This window comes from Lontra canadensis, unplaced genomic scaffold (genome assembly GCF_010015895.1).
Source record: "Lontra canadensis isolate GAN:19392208 unplaced genomic scaffold, GSC_riverotter_1.0 scaffold5, whole genome shotgun sequence".
Lineage (NCBI taxonomy): Eukaryota > Metazoa > Chordata > Mammalia > Carnivora > Mustelidae > Lontra > Lontra canadensis.
Genome location: NW_022630999.1, coordinates 30,775,497 through 30,798,398, shown reverse-complemented (window position 1 = coordinate 30,798,398; position 22,902 = coordinate 30,775,497).

The following is a 22,902-nucleotide window of genomic DNA, read 5'->3' as shown; positions in this document are numbered from 1 at the left end:
AGAGCTTATGTACTTTAGTTTTATGTCATATTCTAACAGGTCTGAATTTACGAGCCCATACAGAATCAGCAAAGAAGAGGCAAACTGCTCTTATTAGAAAAGAGCTAGAAAATAAAAAAGGAAATGAAATGTAAATTTTACATAAAGTATTCGAAAGGCTTAATTTAATGTACTGGTAGGTCTCCAAATACCATACTCAGACCTTCTGAGCATCTTCAGATTATAATACTGTAGATGATCAAATATTATTAATGATATTGACTCTGAATATGCTTGATTACTGCCTGATGCCAGAAAAATAAAGCCTAGAGTTTTCAGGCTTTCCAGGTTGTGGTTCGGAAGTGGTATGTGTTTTTCTTCTCCTGAATGAATGCATTTTGATGCATTTGATTAATAGTTACTGCCTGGAGAGGGGTCTCAAGAGGGATTTGGAGGCCACATCCACATCCACAGGATCTCCATGATTCTGAGTGCTAAGATTGACCAGTGATGGCTCTTACTGATGGGGACATAACAGAGTGCTTCATATGCCATGCATTTTTCCAAACACAGCCAATCCTTGTATCCTAGATTATGCTCTCTAACCTTCTCCCCAACCTTGGCTCTAGACAAAAATCAGTAATTCTCATACAATTATATTTTCCTTCACTCATGATTTCCCTCCTTTTTTCACTCTCTCTATCTGGGACAATATCTCCTCCTTCATCATTTTCACAAGCCAATTCCTCTTTCAGTAACCCAATCAGGTGTCACTTCCTCCCCAAATTCCTCCCTGAATGCCCCAGCCAGAAATCCCCTCCCTTCTCTCTAAAGGAACCCCACTCTAGGTGTACATCGTGTCCCCGTTATATTAAAATTATTTATGTTCTTACCTTCTTTTTCCTGCTGGACAATAAACTCCTTGAATGCAATAACCCTGTCTAGATCATCTTTGAATCCATCACCATGATTCATACAAAGACTTGTACTGAAAGAGTGTATGCTATTGGAATATATAAACAAATGAATGTCGGATGTTCAATATTTGTTGAATTAATGAACATAAGATTATTATTATTACTCTCCTGCTATGTCACAGAGATTAAGTTACATTTTGTGGGCTAGAGAATAGGGCTGATGTTGGAGAGGCTCTGAGAATAGCCAGGCTCTGAGGATATGGCAATAAAGTTGCAGCTTTTAGCTGGGCTCCCAGGTCAGGAAAAGAGACAGGAGAATAGATGGATATAACAGGTGACATTGATACTTGACACTCAACAAGAATTGTAGTCTTGACTTTGCTGGCAGGTCAATAAAAAGCTGGTAAGCACAGTAGATTAAAGAATCTTATATAATATTTTAATGTGTTTAATGTCAAGGGGCATCATCCTAAAAGAACATTTTGTGTCTGTGTGTGTATGTTCACATGCTCATGCTTTCTGGGATGCACAGTGAGAGAGGTATGCAGAGATTCTATAAAATCTCCTGCAATGTCTCTAAAAAAGGAGAAACTGATGATTCTTTTAAGACTAAAGAGAAAACATCATCGAATAAATAATACCTTTCAAGAGGCTTAAAACATTGTAAGGAGCATTTTTGCTGATTGGTAGAAATTCTTTTTGATTAATTAATTAGTTAATGTTTTCAAAGCACTTTTGAGATGAAAAGCATTTGGTGAGGGCTACATAATTATTATTTTTCCAAGGTACCTCAGATTTCCACGTTACCAGGCTTGTTTCTCCCACAGGTTGCTCACAAGCCCACGTACCCTCCCAGAGACATGGTGCTGAATATTCTCAGAGAAAAGAGAGAGATGGGATACCAGTGAGCTTGGGATAAGAAACATAGCCCCTGAAAACAAATTTTAAAATTATACGTGAAATAGAATCATACAAGAGAAGGGCATCGTGATGAAAATTAGTGATAAAAAGAAAAAGAAAAAAGAAGAGAAAGAAAAGAGAGAAAAGAAAGAAAATTAGTGATATCTTTTACTAGGGAGATTCCATTTGCTTCCTAGCAAAGAACCCCGAGCGTCTCACACCAGGTCTAGACTGACACCTATTTGTTTCAGGAATAACACTGACTTTTACTAAGGGCTTACTATATTCTAGGCACTGTTAAAGTACTTTGCATATGTTAACTCATTTTCTCCTCCAAACAACTGTTTGAGGGACTATTGTTATAAATATTTTATGAAGAGTCCGAGGTCTAAAAAGGTGAAGTTACCAGCCAAGGTCATTAGACAGCTTGTAAGTGACACACCCAACACTTGGCCATGATGCTGGGAGCAAGGAAAGGGAGAAAAGAGCAAGAAGAGGAAAACAAGAGGAAGGAAGGGAGAGAAATTCCAGCTAAATCTTACGCTTACGTGTCTGATGACCCAGTAATAGATAAATACATAGAAAGTAAATGAGCCAACATGGCCTATTGGTTAAACCGATTCACATAGCAAGGGTGATTTAGCTTCATTTCCAAAGTGAAGATCTAAATTTAATACTCACAGGATCACCACAGACCCAGGCCCCTAAAATCCTCATTACCATCAAATGGCATGGCACCGTTGTGAGAATGAAGTCCTGGGTCATGAACCTCCAATTTCCCTTTGGCTAAAAGCAACTGTCATATTATTTCTTTAAAAGCTTCTTGATAGAATGAAAGAGCAAGGGCTTCAGATGATAGCTTTAGATCATCACAGCCCCTGACTAAGCTGTGTAACCTTGGTCCTTATTATTTAACATCTCTGGACCTCAATCATTACATTTATAAAGTAGGGGCAAAAATTCTCTCCTAGATTTATTGTGAGCATTATTTGTGACAATACATGGAAAGCAAATAACAATGTCCAGAATATAGTAGGTGCTGCATTAAAAAAAAAAATAAGTATTATCTCTTTCTCCTTCTCTTTCTCCTCTTCTTTCTTATATACCCTGGCTTGCTGAAAGCCATGCCAAAATATTCCCAAGTAGCAGGCTCGAGATTGCCAAAAATGGTAGAAGGAGCAAGGTGATACCATTGAAACTCACTGTATGATTCAGCTGTGTCCTCCACAGTGATAAAAATGTCAATGAGAGGGGCGCCTGGGTGGCTCAGTGGGTTAAAGCCTCTGCCTTCGGCTCAGGTCAAGATCCCAGGGTCCTGGGATCGAGTCCCACATGGGGCTCTCTGCTCTGCAGGGAGCCTGCTTCCTCCTCTCTCTCTCTCTCTGCCTGCCTCTCTGCCTACTTGTGATCTCTGTCTGTCAAATAAATAATAAATAAAAAAAATGTCAATGAGATAAACAAGATGTGTAGTCTCTGAAATGGGCAGGCTTATTCTGAAAACAGATATCTGGTACAGGGACTAGATTCCAGTAAGACAGGTATGCACAAATTTATTGTCATCCTTGCTGCAGGGATCTCATTAATGCTGGTATAATTTTAAAAAATAAGCAAAAAGTCTTCTCAGGTAGGAGATACAAGGATGCCAAAGTCACAGAGACAAGGGAGGAATGTAGAAGAGATCACGTGAGTCCATCCACAGGCTCAGTGACTTAAGGCAAGTTATGGGATCTCCTTACGCCTCTGTTTTTCCTCAAAGAAATGGTGACTAAAACTTGTCAGGGTTGTTGTGAATGGCAAAGGAACTGACCCATGGCAAGGGCATGGATCAGTACCTAAGTGTTACTAGTGGTTTGGAGGTGGTTTCAGAGTCAGCCCTCTCCAGCAGAAAAGATGGTGCTTAAAATAAGCTGTTAATGGTGGGGTCGGGAAGAGGGAGGAAGGAGCACAGGGATGGCAGCGATATCAAGAAAGATCTTTCTTACAGTGTGCAATTCTGTTAAGGAGCAGCAAAAAGGTTCAGAAGCTGCTCTCATTTGTACGTGCTTTCAAGAGGCCTCGGGAACCTTTGCTGCTGTGGTCCCCTCACACACTCCATGTTCTGAGAGGCACAGTACACAGTGCACTAGCTCAAATATGAGACAGTGAATGGGTTGGAATTCAGCCTTCTATTTTTCTTTCTTTTCCTTCCTCAAAGCCTTTGAACAGTTCACAGCCATCAACAAACATGCTCAGAGAAGTAACAGGTTAAGGGCAGGCCAGCGCTTTGCCCAGAAACATGTGAGGAGGGAGCTATCACAAGAATGCAGTACCCACTACATTTTCCAGACTGTATTTCTCTGGTAAGGAGACAGCCTCCACTGTGAGCTTCCAAAAGCTCTTGGAAGTTCCATGTGATAATATTGTAGTGACTTAGAGGGGCAGAATGCCTTCCACAGAGCAATGAAGTTTAGAAATAAGGGAGCTAGAAGAGTATTTCTGAGATTAAAAGGCCTGTGTCCTTTCCTGCCAGCCCAAATTCCACCCCCCACTCACAAGCAGGAATACTTCAAAGATATTCTAATAGGAAAGGTTGCCAACTAATTGTCAGAGAGGATTAGTATTATCAGTGAGCCTTTGGTCTTCTGGCAAGCCAAGTAGAGAGAGGAGCCAGGTCCAAAAAGCAGTTTCTATGGAAAAACAGAGAAGTAGCCTTTATCCCAGGGTACCCAGACTTAGGCAGCATTTAACACCCCATATGAGCAGACCACCTATTCTTAGAACAGACCAGACAGAGGGCACACTGCCCTCACTTCCATTTTATGAAAAAGATCAAACAGTCAAGGTAAGGACATGTAATAAACAAAGTAGCCATTAAAGGATTTAGATTAGGAAATGTTATTATCCCATTCCTACCCCAACCTCCTATCAAATGGGTTGCAAACATTTATATAGAGCTCTAACAGCACAGGGCACAGCCATTGGTCACTGGAAAAAAAAAAAAAAAAAGAGAGAGAGAACCAAGGGAGAAAGCCAATAATATTTTCCAGTCCACATTTTAGCTAGAGAGAAAGTAGTGAGGAACGAACAGGATAGTGGCTCTAACAAGGAATCTTGCGCCACTCCATTCTCCGAATGATAAGGCAAATGGTAAGACTGCAGCACCAATTGATTTGATAATCTAGTAGAGGGTGTGTGTGGGGTGGAAAGAAGTAGGAGATTGCTGGAAAATTCTTGTGGGGAACATTTCCTCACAACCATATCGTTAAGAGATATGTTTCTTCCTGATAAGACAAAACTGTATCCATGAATGTACATCTTAAAATCTCCTTATTTGATACATTTTATCATACCGTCTGTTTCTTAAAAACTTTCAGTTGCTCCTTATTGCATGAATAATGAGGATTAAACCAAACAGGGCATACATTGCCCTTGACCATCTATTTTTAATCTACTGTTCAAGTACTATCTTCCCCCACTTCCCAATCAGGGGCCCCAAAGTTTGATCACAAAGACCCTTTTAAAAAAATAAACCATGCTCTGTACCTTGGCATGTCTTATTTCAAGCCTTTTCAATATTCTCTTTCTTCTCCACATTGAGAGAACTACTTATCCTTCAAGACTTGGCATAATAGAAAAACATTATTCTAAATTATTCCTACACTCCACCAGGAAGAATTCGGTATGGTGTCTTAGTGCTTCTTTACCACCTCTTAAACATAACAATTCCATGTAATTCTATGAAATTACTATGTGATTTCTGCTATCATACTAATTATCTAACTTCTGTAATACCTCACTAGGATGTTACTTTAGGGTTTATTTAGGTCCAGGTTATATTCTTATTTATACTGGAAATACATGCCAACAATAAAGCAATCCATTAGTTAGTCTGTTTTCCACAAATGAAAAGAGACTTGGGTATTCATGGTTTGACTATCAGTTCCTGTCATCTATTTTAAGAGAACAGAGGCTAAGATCATGTGATCATGATTAAAGCAAACCCCACCATCTAGTGGCAGTGTATAGAAATTGCAGTGTCAAGTTGTTTTGTTTTTTATTTTATTTATTTATTTATTTTAAAGATTTTATTTATTTATTTGACAGAGAGAGATCACAAGCAGGCAGAGAGGCAGGCAGAGAGAGAGGGGGAAGCAGGCTCCCTGCGGAGCAGAGAGCCCAATGCGGGGCTCAATCCCAGGACCCTGAAATCATGACCCGAGCTGAAGGCAGAGGCTTAACCCACGGAACCGCTCAGGCACACCTGCAGTGTCAAGTTTTAAGACCTGGACACATTTTGGAAATTTCCACCTGCAAGCTTGAACTGAAAAATATGACTACACAAAGAGTTAACCACCATAGATCATTTCAGTAGTATATGCTTATATTTACTATTAACAGATAAATTCAAAGATACTTGTAATGCATTTGATTATTCAGTTTCTCCCATTATTCTCCATTTAAAAAGTCTATAGACTTTAAAAGTTTGCAGTTTATTTTACATAAATTATATAAAGTTAATTTTTTAAAAGTCTGTTCATAATATAGTACTGTTTCATGTGAAGTCTGCATTTGTTCCTTTAACAAATGAACCTACTACACGCAAGCAATATATTCGATACTAATAATGAAAAGTTTTCTTAGATTAAATGAGTATAATGTCAATGCATGCGCCCAGCACTTGGGAAACCACAAATTACATACAAATTAGCTCATTTATATGTAAAAAATGATCACTGATCCTTTTACTGGTGATACTCAGGCACTGTAGTTGCTACTGATCCTAAAGAAACTCATAATCATCAAATAAAAAAAAATCATTGAATAGAGATTCGGGATTAAGTACTTTCAACTGGTGTAATATCTAAAGAATTCTTAGGAACCCTTCTCAGTCTGAATAGTTTATCAGCCACAATAAAACCTGTCTCATGATCACATAGAAAATTGATGGCACAACAGTCATCATATTGTTGCTGGACAAACGTACCTGTCTTTCTTGTGCCATGAGCATCCTGTTCTTTCTCCTCTATAGTCTTCTAACATGGGGGGGGCAGGTGGGAGAGAAGTGTATTATGAAAGAAATAACAAAGATGTTCTACACACACTGGTTGCCACTCAGAGTGAGATGTAGCCTATATCTCTATTCAAATACATAATGTAGCTCCAAAGTCAGGCTGCCGGAGGAGATAAGAATTCCTCAAAGTAAAACAATGTGTTTTGAAGATAAGAACTTGCCTGCTGAATTGCACCCTGGTCTGAGTTTCACTCTTTGTGTATTTGTGAATTGAGAATTCATATGGAGCCCTCTCAGAGTACCTCCACATTTCTGGCTTCTCCCTCTTCCTAACTTGCCCTGCAAATCATCATCAGATTAATTATCCTAAACCATTTTCAACCTCTGACCATCTACAGAACAAATTTCAACTGCTTGTTGTAACACTCAAAGCACCTGGTAATTTGGCCTCTACTTCGTCACACCTACCCACCAAATGTGCCATACTCTCTACTCTGCCATTGACTCCTGGGACCGTTTGCCAGTCACCAAATATGCTCTATGGTTCCCTCCCCCCTTTTTTACTATGCCAGTGCTTCTCAAACAATAATGTACATACATATCACCGGGGATGCGTATTCTGATTCACAGAGTCTGGGAAAACACAAGATTCCACATTTTCTAACAAATTTCAAGGTGATGCCAATGCTGCCGGTCCCAGGACCATATTTTGCGTAACAAGGACATGTTCCATGTCAAACACACTCATCCGCTCCTATCAGTACCCCTGAAATTTTTGACTTTTAAAATAGTTACGTATTCTCAAACATCAACTCTGAAACCCTCCCCTTCCTAACATTTCTTCTAGTCTCTGTAGCCCAGGGTTTTCAAATTGGATGCCCATTAGAATTGCCTGGGGAACTTTTAAAAAAATTCAGCTGCACAAGCACATGCCAGGTCGATTAAGTGAGGCTCTCTGGGGTTGGGGCCAAGGCATCAGTATTTTTTTTAAATCCTCGGGTGATTACAACCTGCAGCCAAAGGTAAAAACCACTGCTTTTGGGAGGAAGAGACTTTTTTCTTTCCATACCTATGACTCTTTGTACTTGTTTCTGTATTTGAATTAACCATGAACTATTCTGTATAAATGTCTTATTTCCCTTACTAGCATGCAAACTTCTTGAGGACAGAATGTTTGCCATCTTTCAGCAGCCTGAATATCTTACCAGGGCCAAGCAAGGGCTGTTCAATTTCCAGATCTATTACATACCATCTTGGACTTAGTCTTTAAGCTCTCTGTATCTCACTTTTCTTCTCCATAATAAAAGCAGCTATATTGGCAGGTATTTTTAAAAAGTGAGATAAAATATATGAAGCACTGAGTGCTGGCTCACAGTATCTACTCAACAAAAGCTAGCCATTATTATTAATTAGCCTTCTTTGCCTGACATTGTATAACATAGCAGTAAGCAGTCAATAATCATTTGCTGGATGAATAAGTCAATAAATGATGGAGAATAAATCATATGTAATTGCGCTAAAATAAACTCACAGCGCCAACCTTCTACTACAAAGCTCTAGTTAATGAATCTTAACTTTTTATTGCTTTTAGGTATCTACGCTGCCATTGGCCTCATGAATCCAGATTTAAGAAAGGGTAGATGGTCTCTTCACAGTAGAAGAGACTGGACAAAAGATAAGACAAAAAAACACCTTTTTGAAGCATTGTCAGTAGCACGCGCCCATTGAAATTCACTATACTTGTTAACATACATTAAAAGGTTCAACGGAAAACATTCGTTTTTAGAGAACAACTTTAAAACCCAACCCAAACCTCAGCAAGAACGAAATTTCAAAACCTTTAAAACGTGCAGATCTCTGAAATGTGTTGTACTGACAGTGTTTCAGCCTCAATTGGAAGGACAGTGTCTTGGCCACCAGAAGTGTAAACAGCCCAGCTTTAGAATCATTCTTATGCCAACCGAGCATTTCATCATCATTGAGCAGTAAAGTAGGTAGGTTACTGAGGATGCTAGACATAATACATAATGTGATGGAACAAGTAAAGTCTGTCTATTACCAGTGTGAATAGAGCCCTTTTGTTGGAATCCATCCTGGTGGAATGAATAGCCTCCGTTATGTTTATTGATTACACCCTAACTATTGAGGCAGAGGTGGCTAGAGCTGCCCAGAAAAATAGTCAGAGGCCATTGTGCACCTTTCATTTTGGCAAGGCCAGATAATCAGTCAGAAATTCACTTTGAAACTCTAAACAAAATGTTCAATATTCTCACATCCCACAAGAAGAAAATCAAGCAGAAAAAAAAATGTCTTAAGTAACTTGTATCTGAGCAATTTTCACCATCTCCAGGGCTGCCATCTTAGCCCACCACCATACCATTGACCTTTGCCCTAAGAGCCTCTACCTGGCTACCTGCCTCCACTTTCTTCCTACACATCAATATAATTTTAAAAACTCGATCTGCTCCTGACACTGTCCCACCCTCCAATGTCAAACCCTCTAATGACCTGCAATTGTACTTCGAATAAACTCCAGACTCTTTGGTGGTCATACAAGACCTGGGATGGTCTAGCCTTGCCTATTCCTCTGACCTCCTCCCATTCTAAGGGAATCACCACAGGGCAGATGCACAGACTCTCCTCTGCTCCCAGTGACATCAAACTCACTCTTTATCAGCTCACTTTTTGCTTTTACACGTGCTTGAAGCTCTCTTTCCTTGGATTTTGCAGACTTTTTTCCCTCATTTAGTCCTCATTCAGATGCTCGCCATCCCATTACCCTCTTTGATTTTCTTCATAGCAGTTATCACCATCTGCAAGCACTTTATTAATTTTTTTACTTGTTTAGCATCTGTTTTTACAGAAGCTTATTCACTATTAAAGACCCTTGGCCTTAAGTAGCACTTGACACATTGTAGGGGTTCAATACATAGTTGTGCTTAAATAAATGAATGAACTTAGCATCCTTTTTACTGTCATACAAATTATTTTTCATGTAACATCCAGTAATATTGATGTTTTGCCTCAAATCACTCAACTCTCTCCTTCAATGGAAAAAAACATTTTTTTCAGAGAAAATTTCTCTGAAAACTTCAGAGAAATTGCCCAAATTGGAATTACTTTTCCCCCCCTTTGGTAACATTAATAATTATTCATGGTATCTTATGGGAATTGAAAAATTGACTTGTTATTGACAAAACTGAAGAAAACACAGAGGCTTTATGTCTAGTTATCCATTATCCTTCATTATTACATGTCTGGTAAATCTATATGTAATCATATGATATATGGTCTTTTGTGACTGGCTTATTTTTCATTTACCAAAGTATTTTCCAGGTTCACTGTGTGGTGGCATGTATCAATATTTTATTTTTTATTTCTGTATAGTATTCCACTGAATGGATATACCACATTTTATTCATCCACCCATCACTTGATGGATATCTGGGTTGTTTACACTCTTTGCCTATTATAAGTAATGCTGCGATGAACATGCATGTACCAGCTTTGTACATTTACATACAGGTTTTGTGTAGAGGTACATTTTCACTTTTTTGGCTACAGGATACCTCGGGTCATACAATAACTCCAATGTTTAGTTTTTTTGAGGAACTGACAAATTGTTCTTTTTTTTTTTAGATTTTTCTTTATTTGAGAGAGAGCGAGCATGAGAGGGGAGAGGGAGAAGCAGACTCCCTGCTGATCAGGGAACCCAATGCAGAACTCGATCCTGGGACTCCAGGATCATGACCTGAGTCGAGGGCAGTCGCTTAACCAACTGAGCCACCCAGGCACCTCAAGGCAAACTGTTTTTTAAAGTAAGTGCCCCAAATTACATTTCATATTCTTTAAAGAAATGTCTATTGTGATCCTTTGCCCATTTTTAAGTGGAATTGTTTTTATTTTTATGGAATTTTTAAAGTTCTTTATTTATTCTGGACACAAGTCACTAGATGTTTGATTTGCAAATATGTCTCCTACTCTATAGAGTTTTTTTGTTTTTTCACTTCCTCAGTGGTGTCTTCTGAGGCAAAAAAGTTTGAAATTTTGATGTCTAATTTATCTCCTTGCTCCTGTTTGTCAAACAGAAAAAAATTGCCAAACCCAAGGTCACAAAGATCTACTTCAAAACATTTCCTCCTAGAATGTTTATGGTTTGCTCTTACTTTTAGATTTATGATTCACTTTGAGTTAATTTTTGTATATCCTATGTGGTAGGGGTTTATTTAACTTGATCCTTCTGCATGTGGGTATCTAGTTGTCCCAGCACCGTTTTTTAAAAAGACCATTCTTCCCCCATAAAATCAGCCTGCTACCTTCACAGAAAATCAAGTAACTATAAATGTAAGGGTTATTTCTGGAACCTCAATTCTATTCCAATGATCTATATGTCTATCCTCAGGCCAGTACCATATTGTTTTGAATATTAGAGTTTTGTAATAAGTTTTGAAGTCAGAAAGTGTGAGTTCTTCTCTTCTGTTCTTCTTTTATGAAATCGTTTTATATATTCTGGGTCCCTTACAGTTCCACATGAATTTTTGGAACTTTGTCAATTTCTGCAAAAAAAGGTAGCTGGGATTTTGACAGGATTTGTACCAAATCTATAGATAAATTTGGGGATTATTGCCATCTTAACAATATTAGAACTTCTGATCCATGATCAGTAAATGTTTCGCTATTTAGATCTTTAATTTCTTTCAACAGCTTTGTAATTTTTAGTGTACACAGTTTACACTTCATTTGATACATTTATTCTTAATTATTTTATTTTTTGATGCTATTATAAGTGGAACTGTTTTCTTAATTTCGTTTTCATTGATATATCCACAATGTAGTGCATTAAACATAAATGATTTAGGCAATTGTCTTACAAGGGAATATGGCACATGGCTGATTTTATGCAAATTTGTATAATGCCAAGGATAATTTTCATTTTTAACTTCTACCACTGCACTACTGTTGTAGTATAAGAAAATTAAGCAACAACAACTGAAGAAGTTAAATTAGAATATTTCTCTCTTAGGCAGTGAAATAACAAATGTTTAAAGATGATGCTAAAAATGATCAAGGTTAAATCTCTCTTCTCCCTTTTTTAGGGGTATCTAGCTCTCAAAGCATGCTCTTATATTAACTCCTGAAAATGTGTAATTTTCCTTACAGGTTTTCTGAATTAGAAAAGAAAAGACATATTTAAAATGGGAGGAAATCCTATAAAAATGTAAAAATAAATTTAACCTTGGAGGATAAATCAAGACAGATCTCTGGACAGGATAATTCGAAGCAAAATACATTCTTATTCATACTATGTTCAGTGATGCTATCATTATGATAGTTGTGTTTAATAATCTTATCGCCCAGAGATGTATTTTATATATTTTATTGACTAATGTCAATAAAAAAAATCTAGAGTTGGTTGCTTTAAGATATTAGAACAACCAACTCTAGATTTTTATTTTTCATTTTAATTGACAATTTAGCTCTAACACTTTTTCAGGATGGGGGGTAGATTCATTTTATTTATTTTTGGATGATGGTAGCCTTGATACTTTCTTAACATGCTAATGAAAATATATCTGCAAATGAGGATTCTAGCGTGGTCTGCCCTTTCTGGTCACTGCCTCATACCTTTTCCCCTTACATTATGAAAGGAGAGTCAGGTGTGTTGGGGATATACAGCGGTGTTATTTCTTGGAACAGCTGGTGCCTACTTGTCAAAAGAAAAGCTTTCCTTTCCAAATATGGGCAAACCCTATGTAGGTCGATATAATGTAAGCTATATCCCTGCCATTATTGATTCTGCTCATTGACAGCTGAGGTGTTTAATATATCCATCCTCTTTGTAATGTCTTTTTAAAACTCTTTGAGGATTAGTAAGGTTGTTTGTCTCAAAGGTACTCCTCAGAGAGCAAAGGCCAACTCTCCCTATAGTCATGAGGGCTCTGACAGAAACCTAAGTGAGGAAAATGGAGCAGAGAAGCCAGCAGATACATTCTAACCTGCCACAAATAATGATTTTTAAAAAGCCCCAGAAGAATGCGCTTTGCTACTTTACATAATGCTATAATGCATTAACTCATGTAATATGACTAGCGAAAGTTTATTTATTCATTTATTTCTGCCGCAGGCAAATACTGGATAAATGCTTACAATAGCAGGTTAGCAGGTGTTTCAGCTACAGCCATTAGTACCTCCTTGATGCACAGTAACTGTTCGACTGCTTGCTTAGTTCTAACCCATGTGGAAATTGTCAAAGCCTTTAGTGATTTGCAGGAAAGAAAACAAGACTTTTATACTGTAGTATTTAGATCAATAGAGGGTTTGGTGCCTTCATGCTTGGATAATCAATTTACAATAGGTTATACCAGATATGTAGTATATGTAATCTAAATGTCAAGCCCTTCTTAATCATTTTCACCACCCACTTATCTTCTCATTTATTTATTTGTTTGGAAAAATAATCTGAGATGATATTCAACTGCCTTACTAACTGTACCCTGTGCTAATAAATTTTAGACACTTCTTCAGCAGCTCATTTTTATTATTTTGTGTAATATACCTCCAGGCTACTGAGTGCATCTATAGGTTTCCTTCTCTCCATGATATGTCATCCGGTGTGCTTAGCAGCGCACTGAACTGAACTGATGTAAATGAGGCTTGAAATGTTAAACACAACTTGTAATATCAAAGGTTTTCATATCAAATAATTTTGTTCCTAGAGAATCCTAGGGAGATTAAGGATGCACATGGTGTCTAAAATGTCCACCAGTTACATGAAATATCCCAGCAGTAGATGGATAATTACCAGCTCACACTAGGAATACAAAGAAAACACAGCCAGTTTATCCTGCCCATGTAAACAGACTGGGGAGTTTTTCTGGGAATTAGGTCCATATAAAACTTATTGAATCCAGAACCAAAAATAACTGCAGACATCTGTCTGATAGAAGCTTTTATGATTGAGCCTTGAGGTAGTATTTTCTTTACAACTATAGTCGCAACAATTTTCTAAGCCCAGCTGAGAAGCAAAATATGTAAGGCTGAGCTTTCAAACTAGCCTCTGTCAACTTATCTCAAAACCCTGTGAAATAAGTTTTTCATAACCTATAATGCTAAACTGATTTTCAGGGTATGTTTATACTGCTGTTTTGCACTCAGTGTGGAAGAATTCCTGACTCGAAGTTATCAGGGATGGTAGTGAGGCTATATGTCATCCAAACAGACTTGAAAAGAAGGTTTCCTGAACCAAGACACTGGGTTCCTGGTTAGTGGGAATCAAACTGAAATAATGCACCTGAAATTCACTGCCATAGGAGGCGCTGGAGAGAAATAGGTAGTGTTAAGATGCAGAATGAGGAATGGCCAGTCAAGAGCAAAGCATAGAACAATGGGTCCGAACAGGGATCATTTTTGCTCCCCAGAAAAGATTTGGCAATGTCTGGAGATATTTTTGGTTTTCACAACGAGGGGGTGCAGTGGGTGGGCCACCAGCATCTGGCTAACTGAGGCCAAGGATGCTGCTAAATATCGTCGAATACACAGGACAGTTCCAACAACAAAGATTTTTCCAGCCCTAAATGTTATCACTGCCGGGTTTGAGAAACCATGATACGGAGTACTGAAGCAACTACCTCAATGACTCAGAATAAGTGGAGACTGGGGACTGAATTGTCCAAATAATTTAACTCTCCACTTGGCTCTGTCAATGGAGGGCTGGTCTGTGACCAAAAACAAAGATGCCTTTGCTTGAGTTAATCAGTATAAAGATCCAAAGGCTGTGTGCAGCTTCCTTCAGAGTGCAGGTCAAGATCAGCCAATCAACTGTATCTGGTTTTAATCCATCACGAGAGGCAATCATTCCCACAGGAACTGACACAGTGAGATGACATCTCTGACGACTACAGTTACACCAAGGGCCATGATAATTCATTGGTGTTGTAACCTCATTTCGGCAAGTACCATTATTTAGTTAAGGTGTATAAAGTGTCGTGAAGATAGAAAATGCTATATAAATGCTAAGGATCATTATTATTGTTACCATCTTTCTGAGGAACTGCTTCCGTGAGTGATGCTGGAGTAGAAAAACACACACAGACATCACTCCATACCCATTTGTAGTTTTGCAGAGAGGTTACTATAATGAGTAATTCACATTGTGTCATCTCCTTTGCACTCCGAGTTAAAACAAATTAAATAAAGCTCAATTAGAGAGTGTTTTATGCACCACAAAAATGCAGCTGATTTATATTCTGAGTAAATACAGGTTAGTTACTGGAGAAAGAATACTGAAAAGGCTCCAGAATTACAAAATCAAGACTGGATTTCTGTTAACATTAAACACACGATGTAACAGATATAAAATCCCTCTATAATCTTTTAATTTTTTCAATTGTCCCTTTTTTGGCATTATACTTATATCATAATAAATTTTAACATTTCTCCATTTTAGTGAATGTTTGTCATCCAAATATTTTCATGTTACTAGAATTTCTTTTTAATTTTAATTGTGCAAAGAAGAGTCTCCTAACACACTGTGGGGAAAAAAAAATAAAAGAACTAATAACCAGAGAAAAACCTTTCTTGAAAGGCCTAATAAAATGCTAATTGTAAAAGTAATTGCTTAATATCTAACTGCTGATGTATTTGTAAATTGTTTTTAGATTTAATTTTGTCATGGCACTTACTTTCAAAAAATGGCAAACTTGTCTTAGGATTTTGATGCAAGTGGAAACTGTCAAACTATCAATGGATAGCGTAGTAACGTTCTGACTGTCATGCCCAAGGCAGTGTGGAAGACACCTATACAATATGGCACCACTAATGATTCAATCATTGTGAGAACACAGACAGACATGGCTTATGCTTGCCTGTGTACACTGATTGCATTTTTCTATTAGCTTCTTCCATTTTTATGGAAATATAGAGGAAGAGCAAGGTGATCATTTTAATAAATTCCTGCCATTTTTTGCCCACATTAAGTCAAACTCTTTGACCTACTCTCTCATGACTACTTCAGGTATCTTTTCCAGTGCCAGAGACAGAGAGATTTAAGTCAGGGACTTAGAGCAGAAGCAAATTAATTTCTAAAAAGAAAGAAAATGTCTTCTATGTAAATGCTAACAACACAGCATAGTTATACTCTTGTATTTCTATACATGCTAATTTTTCTACTCAGAGCCAAAGTAAGATATGTCCTGGTGCTCAGCATCTGCCTTTTCCTACTTTCCATGCTAGGTCACCCAACAGGCAGACGGAATATTACTTAGGGTACTGGCATCATTGCAGAGTATACCATCTGAGCAGGGAAAAAAAAAAAAAAAAAAAAGGGTGGGGGTTAGGAGAAAAGAGAGAAGGCAGTTCTGATAAACTTATATAGAGTTTTGCAATCAAAAAAGCTGGAAAGCTATTTTAATTTCCACCTACATATAAGTTCTGGGTTTAGGTTTTGTTTTCTTTTATTTTGAATTATGTATAGCTGTTGGCAACATAGTCATTCCCTGATTAGAACCACTAAGGTCTGAATCTGTTCCTGCTTCCATCTTCCAACACTCAAACATGACCAAGGAAAAAGTAGAGTCTTTTGGGACTGGCTTATTTCACCTAGCATGATTTTTCAAAGTTCATCTATGTTGATTAGTACTCTGTTCCTTTTTACGGCTTAATTACATTCCATTGTATGGATTTGCCATTTTTGATTATCCATTAGTCACTTGATGGACATCTGAATTGTTTCCACCTTCTAGATATTATTATTTTAAACATTCATGTACAGTTTTCATTTGGACACATACCTAGAATTAGATATTTTATAAAGCATTAATTTGGAAATTTTCCACACATTTAGATTTCCTAAAATACCTTCAGTCAACACTTTGCAAGCATCTTCGACAGCAAAAAAAATTACCTTTTGACTTAACAGTTTTCCAGAGATCATTGTTTTCACTCTAATTTCTCGGAACTAAAAAGCTTTTACAATCCATATAGAATGATCTCAATGGAAATTTTATTCTAGTCCATAAGCATTCTTTCACGTAATATTTGAACATTTTGTTTCTTTGCTTGTTTTCCCATTCAAATGGAAAGGTCACAGATATGATCTTCAAGATGTAACCACTTTCTCTACTGCTGTTGAAGGGTAATTTCAAAGATTTACTTACAATAAATATCAACACTTATAAGCATGAGGTCAGACCACAAGAATACTTATTAATTTTGTGTAAATTTATTATTTTTTACTGGTTTCATCACTGATTTCTGTAAGAATATGAAAGTGGCTTTGATTTGAGATTATACCTGGATAGTGTGTTTTACCATTACTTTTTGCACTTGCTATTTCTCTGGCTGGGGTGCTTTGTTCCCAGATATCCACATGGCTGGATCTCTCACTCAAGGAACTGTCATTTTATTTCGCAGAGGTCACCATACCCTTAGCATCTGTGATAATCAAACATACATTTTCGTAATCGATTTCATTTTATTATTTATCTTCCCCACTAGATTGTAAGCTCCATGACAAGCAAGGATTTTTGGATTGTGCTCATGGCTAGAACACAGCATCTAGAAACTGTGCCTTGTACTTGACAGTCAACATTAGCTGAACGAATGAAATAGTTGTTGAATAAATTAGCTTACTGCTGATACTTTCCTATGCTTTTCCACACTTTAGTCTCTATGGTTTATTTTGGACATTTTCATACCTATTTTTTTAGTTCATTAAGTCTCTTTTTGTCTGTGTTTAATCTGCTAATAAAGTTACTTAATGAATACTTAACTATGGTTATCATATTTTTCAAGTATCTATTTTTCTTCTTTTAGTTCCACAATTTTAATATGTTCTTTATCATAGAAAGTATTTAATTTAAATTTATATCACCTAACTTCAGTATCTGCAGTCTCAATGAATCTGTTTTTATTATCTTTGTGTTGATTTTTACTCATATTGTAAGTTACTTGTGCTAGGTTTATTTGTTATAATTTTGTGTGTCGTTTTTTAAAAATGTGTACTGAACAATAATTTTGTTTTAAAGTAGAAATAACTTAAAGACTAGGATGATATTTTTCTTTTGGTACAAAAATTAATGTTTGTTTCTGTAAGATGCCCAGGGGTAGAGTTAATCTGTGATTCCTCAATTCAATTTCAGGTCTGGGTTAGTTGGAAGCTGATTTGCAGTTTCTGTGAGGATTTACCAACTTTCTGCTATTTCTGAGAATTAGGTCTCTCAGAATCACAAACCAAAGTGCATCGAGTTTGACAACAGCCTCCTCTCTTCCTCTTAGATCCATGAGCTACTTAACAGTGTTGTATAATCTTTAATGTCTGAGGTCATCTGCTCAGTGATCAGAAAATACCCCAGGGAAAAACAACCCTCTGAACAGGATCCTTCTCAGGGCCTCCACCATCTAATAGAGCTTACTAGAAGCTTATATCCAAATAATCTCTGCAATAATATAATACATATATTATAATAATATAATAAATGATATAAATATATCATTTATATAAGAAAAGGGTGAAGGAAAATTTAATATGGTATTAATATGACTAAAACTGATAAAAGAGCTAGCCATAATAGTTAACACAGAAAAGCAGTGTTTCTTAAAAAATACAGTATGCTGATTATGAAAATACATATTACACACCACACACTTGGAATCAAATAATAGGATTTTTATTTTGTAATATGTAATACCATATATATTTTTTCTCATTAGATCCTGTTATTTGGTTCTGAGTTTACAAGCAGATGCTGAAAGCTGAATGAACCCACCATGCACAGTACTGATTGCATTTTCAGTGCTTTTGCTCTCTTCTGTTGTATTAAAAACAGCAAGCGATTTATTACTTCTATCTACAATTAAAATGTAACTATCTTTGAGGCAAATGGAAACAAAGCTATATACCCATTCTTTGAAAGATCTAGTTCTAGCACATTGTTTTACATTTTCCCCCCTTTCTTCCTGTGAGCCAACCCAAGTCTCCCAAATATTACTAAAAATTTGCATTATTTTCTAACCTCTGGTTCAAAAACTTATAAAAAATGGAAAATGGAATTGAAGCAGAGGTGGAATGATGTAGGATAAAACTCAGGTATTATAAGTATTGCTTTCTAGTCACATCAATAGATAATTGGGTTGAAAGATAATCTAAACATACAGAACTTGTCTGGATTAAAATAAACCTGTCAGAGGTCTTCCAGAGAGGCTTATGAGGCTTAGGGAAATCATCTCAACTTTAAGGCTTTGACAGGAACCCATTTTTCTCTTTACTACCTTTCAGCTGTGTAACCTATTAGAACTTACTCATTTCTTTGTGAAGTAATGATAATAACAATCCTACTTCTTGCTGTTATCTGAGGATTCATGCACAACATATAAAGGCTTAGAAGAGTGAAGAGAAGATGATACATAGTGTTACGTACCACATCATCATCATCATCATCATCATCACCAACAACACTAAAAGTGAGACAACATAAAGATTTTATCATGGCTTCAGAAAGTCTGAGAAGTTCAGAAACATCAGAGGACTCTATTTTATAGGAATATCCTACAACATATACAACCCCAGACGAAAAATTGATATCAAAAGTCTCCTTCCTGCTCTTCATTGTGAGGAAATAATTTTTGTGATCTCTACAGAACTCCTTTGAAATGAGCTAGACATGTTACACTGCTCACTCCCAGTGAATCTGCTGGCTTCATGGGGATGAAGTTCTCTGAATAAGGATTGTTTTGATCTTCTCTAAGTAACTTCAGGACCCACAGAAGTTCTTGAAAGATAAAGGGAGACAATGCTTTAAATATTCATAGTCTGTTCTAAAAACACACTTTGTACTATATTCTAGGTTAGTAAGTCATATTATGAGCTAATGAATATGACTAAGGAGTAAATAACTTAAAAACGAATTTTGGATCATACCTTCCTCAGAAATTAGGTACTCACTATAAAAATATAAATTTACTTATTTTTTTCCACATTCAGTAGCCTCCCTCTAATGAGTGTAGTCCAACTTGTCTCAGGGACTCAATATGTCACTTTTAATAGAGAAATAATTGATAAATGTTTTCTATAAAGAGTACGCTAATTTTGGTGGACTACAAGATCTCTGCTGAAACTACTCAAGTCTAATGTTGAAGTACAAAAGTGGATATGGATAATATGTAAGCAAATAGGCATTTCAGTGTTAAAACAAAACTTTATTTATGAAAACAGGTGGGTGGCTGGATTTGCCCCAAGGGGCATAGTTTGCCAACCCCTGAAAAGAAACATAAGGTCAAACTTTTCTAGCATAGTCTAGAGACTTCTTTGACTTTAACATTGTTCTGATTTACAAATGTGACTTGGGAAAATGAACATTTCTTCAGTCTATATAATGTGAAGCCGGTATCTCAGTCACTCTACAAAGGGAATGCCTTCCTTTCGATTAAGCATGGTTTGAAACCTTCATGTGGCTTTCTTTTATGGCTATCACTGTGAGATATTTATTATTTATTTAAAGAATGCAATCTTGTGACTAAAGAATGTATGCATTATTCAAGCGGTAATAATTTTTTTTAAGTTTCCGGTATATAAAGATACCTTGAGTGTAAGTGTATTTGAAAAGAATTCTTTCTCTCACATTGTTATGCAGACATCCTTGAGCTGTAACATAGTTTGCACATCTGATTCTTTTCAGTATTTTCTCACCAATGCTTTTATGAAAAATACTCTGTTATTTTAAAGATAATTTGAAAACTACCATACTTCATATTGTAGGGACTACAGTGTGACATTATCAGGACTATAAAGCTATTTTATCAAGAGGGAGAGAGGAAAAGCACTACTCATTTTTTTTTTCCTTTTGCTTTTTTTTTCCTTCTTAGGAAAGCACAGAGGGAGTCTTGAAAAATTGAAATTATCCTTTCAACTTTGGTTCTCAAGCTTGTACATTTTTTTTTCTTTTTCCTGAAAGACATGATTTCATAGCATTTGAGAATACTGAGATAAATATGTTTTACTTAATAACTGGGACAAAGGACTGAAGCCAAAATCCTAAGCATAATTTAAACTTTGACATTGACTTCCTATCTGGACTAGGAAAAAAATAAAAGTCTTTTCCCTTAACTTGTATTTACCTATCTTGTTGTAATATACTGAAAAGTCATTAGTCAGTGTTAGTAAAACACTTGGAAGATGAGAATGTCTTATAAATGGTAAATAATATTAAATATGTCACTGTTGGAATGAGTGATTTCTGCCAAAATACTTTTAGGGAGAATATTACCTTGTATTTAAAGCCCTAATTTAATTTTCACTAAAATGTCATTGCTTTTTTGTTAAATAGATTGAATAACTTTGATCAAATAAATGCTACCATGGATGGATTATTATCACATTTTGGTTGGAACATACACTATTTATTGATCTTACTGATGTTTTATTCATATTAGAAATTATGTCAATACAAGCTATTTGGACAGATGGAGAGACATATACTTAACTACAGAATTTAACTACTTGCCCTTGTTTCCTTAATTTCCTCAATTCATTAAAGGACCATTTTTATTAGTAAATCTAAGAATTAATGAGCTTGATGTTCGCTTACATCACTGGGCTTTCTAGAGACCTTTCTATATCACCTGCAGGTTAGACTTCTGGGCGGATAGATTCATTCTCCTCTTCTCAGAATCTTTACATGAAACCTGCTTTGACATTAGTAATAGCAGACCAGGATATAATGATTTTCAGGTAAAACACTACCAGTAAATAAGACTGCACAGATTTCCTCAAATTTGTGGATACTGCTAAAAGAAATATTAATATAATTACTGATGAGTAGTTTTTCTACCTTTCCTGCAGATAAATCCTGCCTCATATCTGTTTAAAATAAAGGTATTTTAATTGGTATGTTGTAACTGACTTCACTTCTTTTAAAATGCAGAGTGATATAACCAATTCTTCATGAACTTAAGTATTTTTAGACTGGGTTTTGTGTTTGTTCAATCATCTAAAAATTAGTGGCCAAAATTGAGAATACTGCCCTTCAGCCCCTAATAACCCTAATAAATTATAGAATATATAAATTGCTTCTTTGGGTCTGGGTAGCACTCAGTATATGTATGTATGTATGTATATGTTTTATATATATGTATATATATATATATGTATGTGTACATATATATATATATATATACATATATATAATACACAGACACACACACAGACACATATATTTTTAATGTACTGATCCAATTTTGAGGCCCTGGCTAGAGGCCCATCAATTCTTCTTCTTGAGCAGCTATGTCCATACCCCAGCCGCTTCCCTTACCAGGCTGCCACAGCCCCGGCCACTACACATGCACCCCAGAGCCAAGTACCAGATAACCAGACAACCTTTATGCCCTGGACCCCACTGAAATTATTCAAGCTAGCCAGTCCTAGGCTTGCTTACCCTGCTGTGTCATTCTTTTCCCATGGAAACCACAGTAAAGATGCTTGCCCAGAGTCCCTTCCTTCTTCTTTCTATAATAGAGCCCAGTGATCCTGTGTGCCACCTACACCCGCATGAGTAGCCTCCATGCTCAACCTTGGGAACTATGAATGGAATGAGCTGTCTTTTCAATGTCAGTCATTTCCTGAGCTATTAGCCTTATCGTACCTAGATAATAATAAGCCTCTTAAAACAAATTGGAATTATTTTGTTTTGCTTTTTCATTATCCTTTTCCCTCTCTCCCTCCACCTCTCCTCCCTTCCTCCCTCCCTTGCTTTCTGTCCCTTTCCTTGGCTATCCCTGTCTCCATCCCTTCATTCTTCCTTTCCTTCTTCCTTCACTACCATTCCCATTCCTCCTTCTAACAGACAATCTGTGCTCTAGACAGTCTGTGCTCTCTGACTTGAAGATGCTTCCTTATAATTTGTACTTTATAACAATGATATTGGCTACTTTTTAAAACTAAGACCAGAGTAATAAGAAAAATATCAAGTCATCTGTCCCACTGAGGAATCATCAGGCATTTTTGTGGTACCAAGAATTGGGTCATGGATTAGGGACATTTCCTCTAAGTGGGCAGTAAAGTGTTGGGCAGCCCACTGAAAGCAACTCAAGTAGATTCACTAATATTACTGATGACTGCCTTCA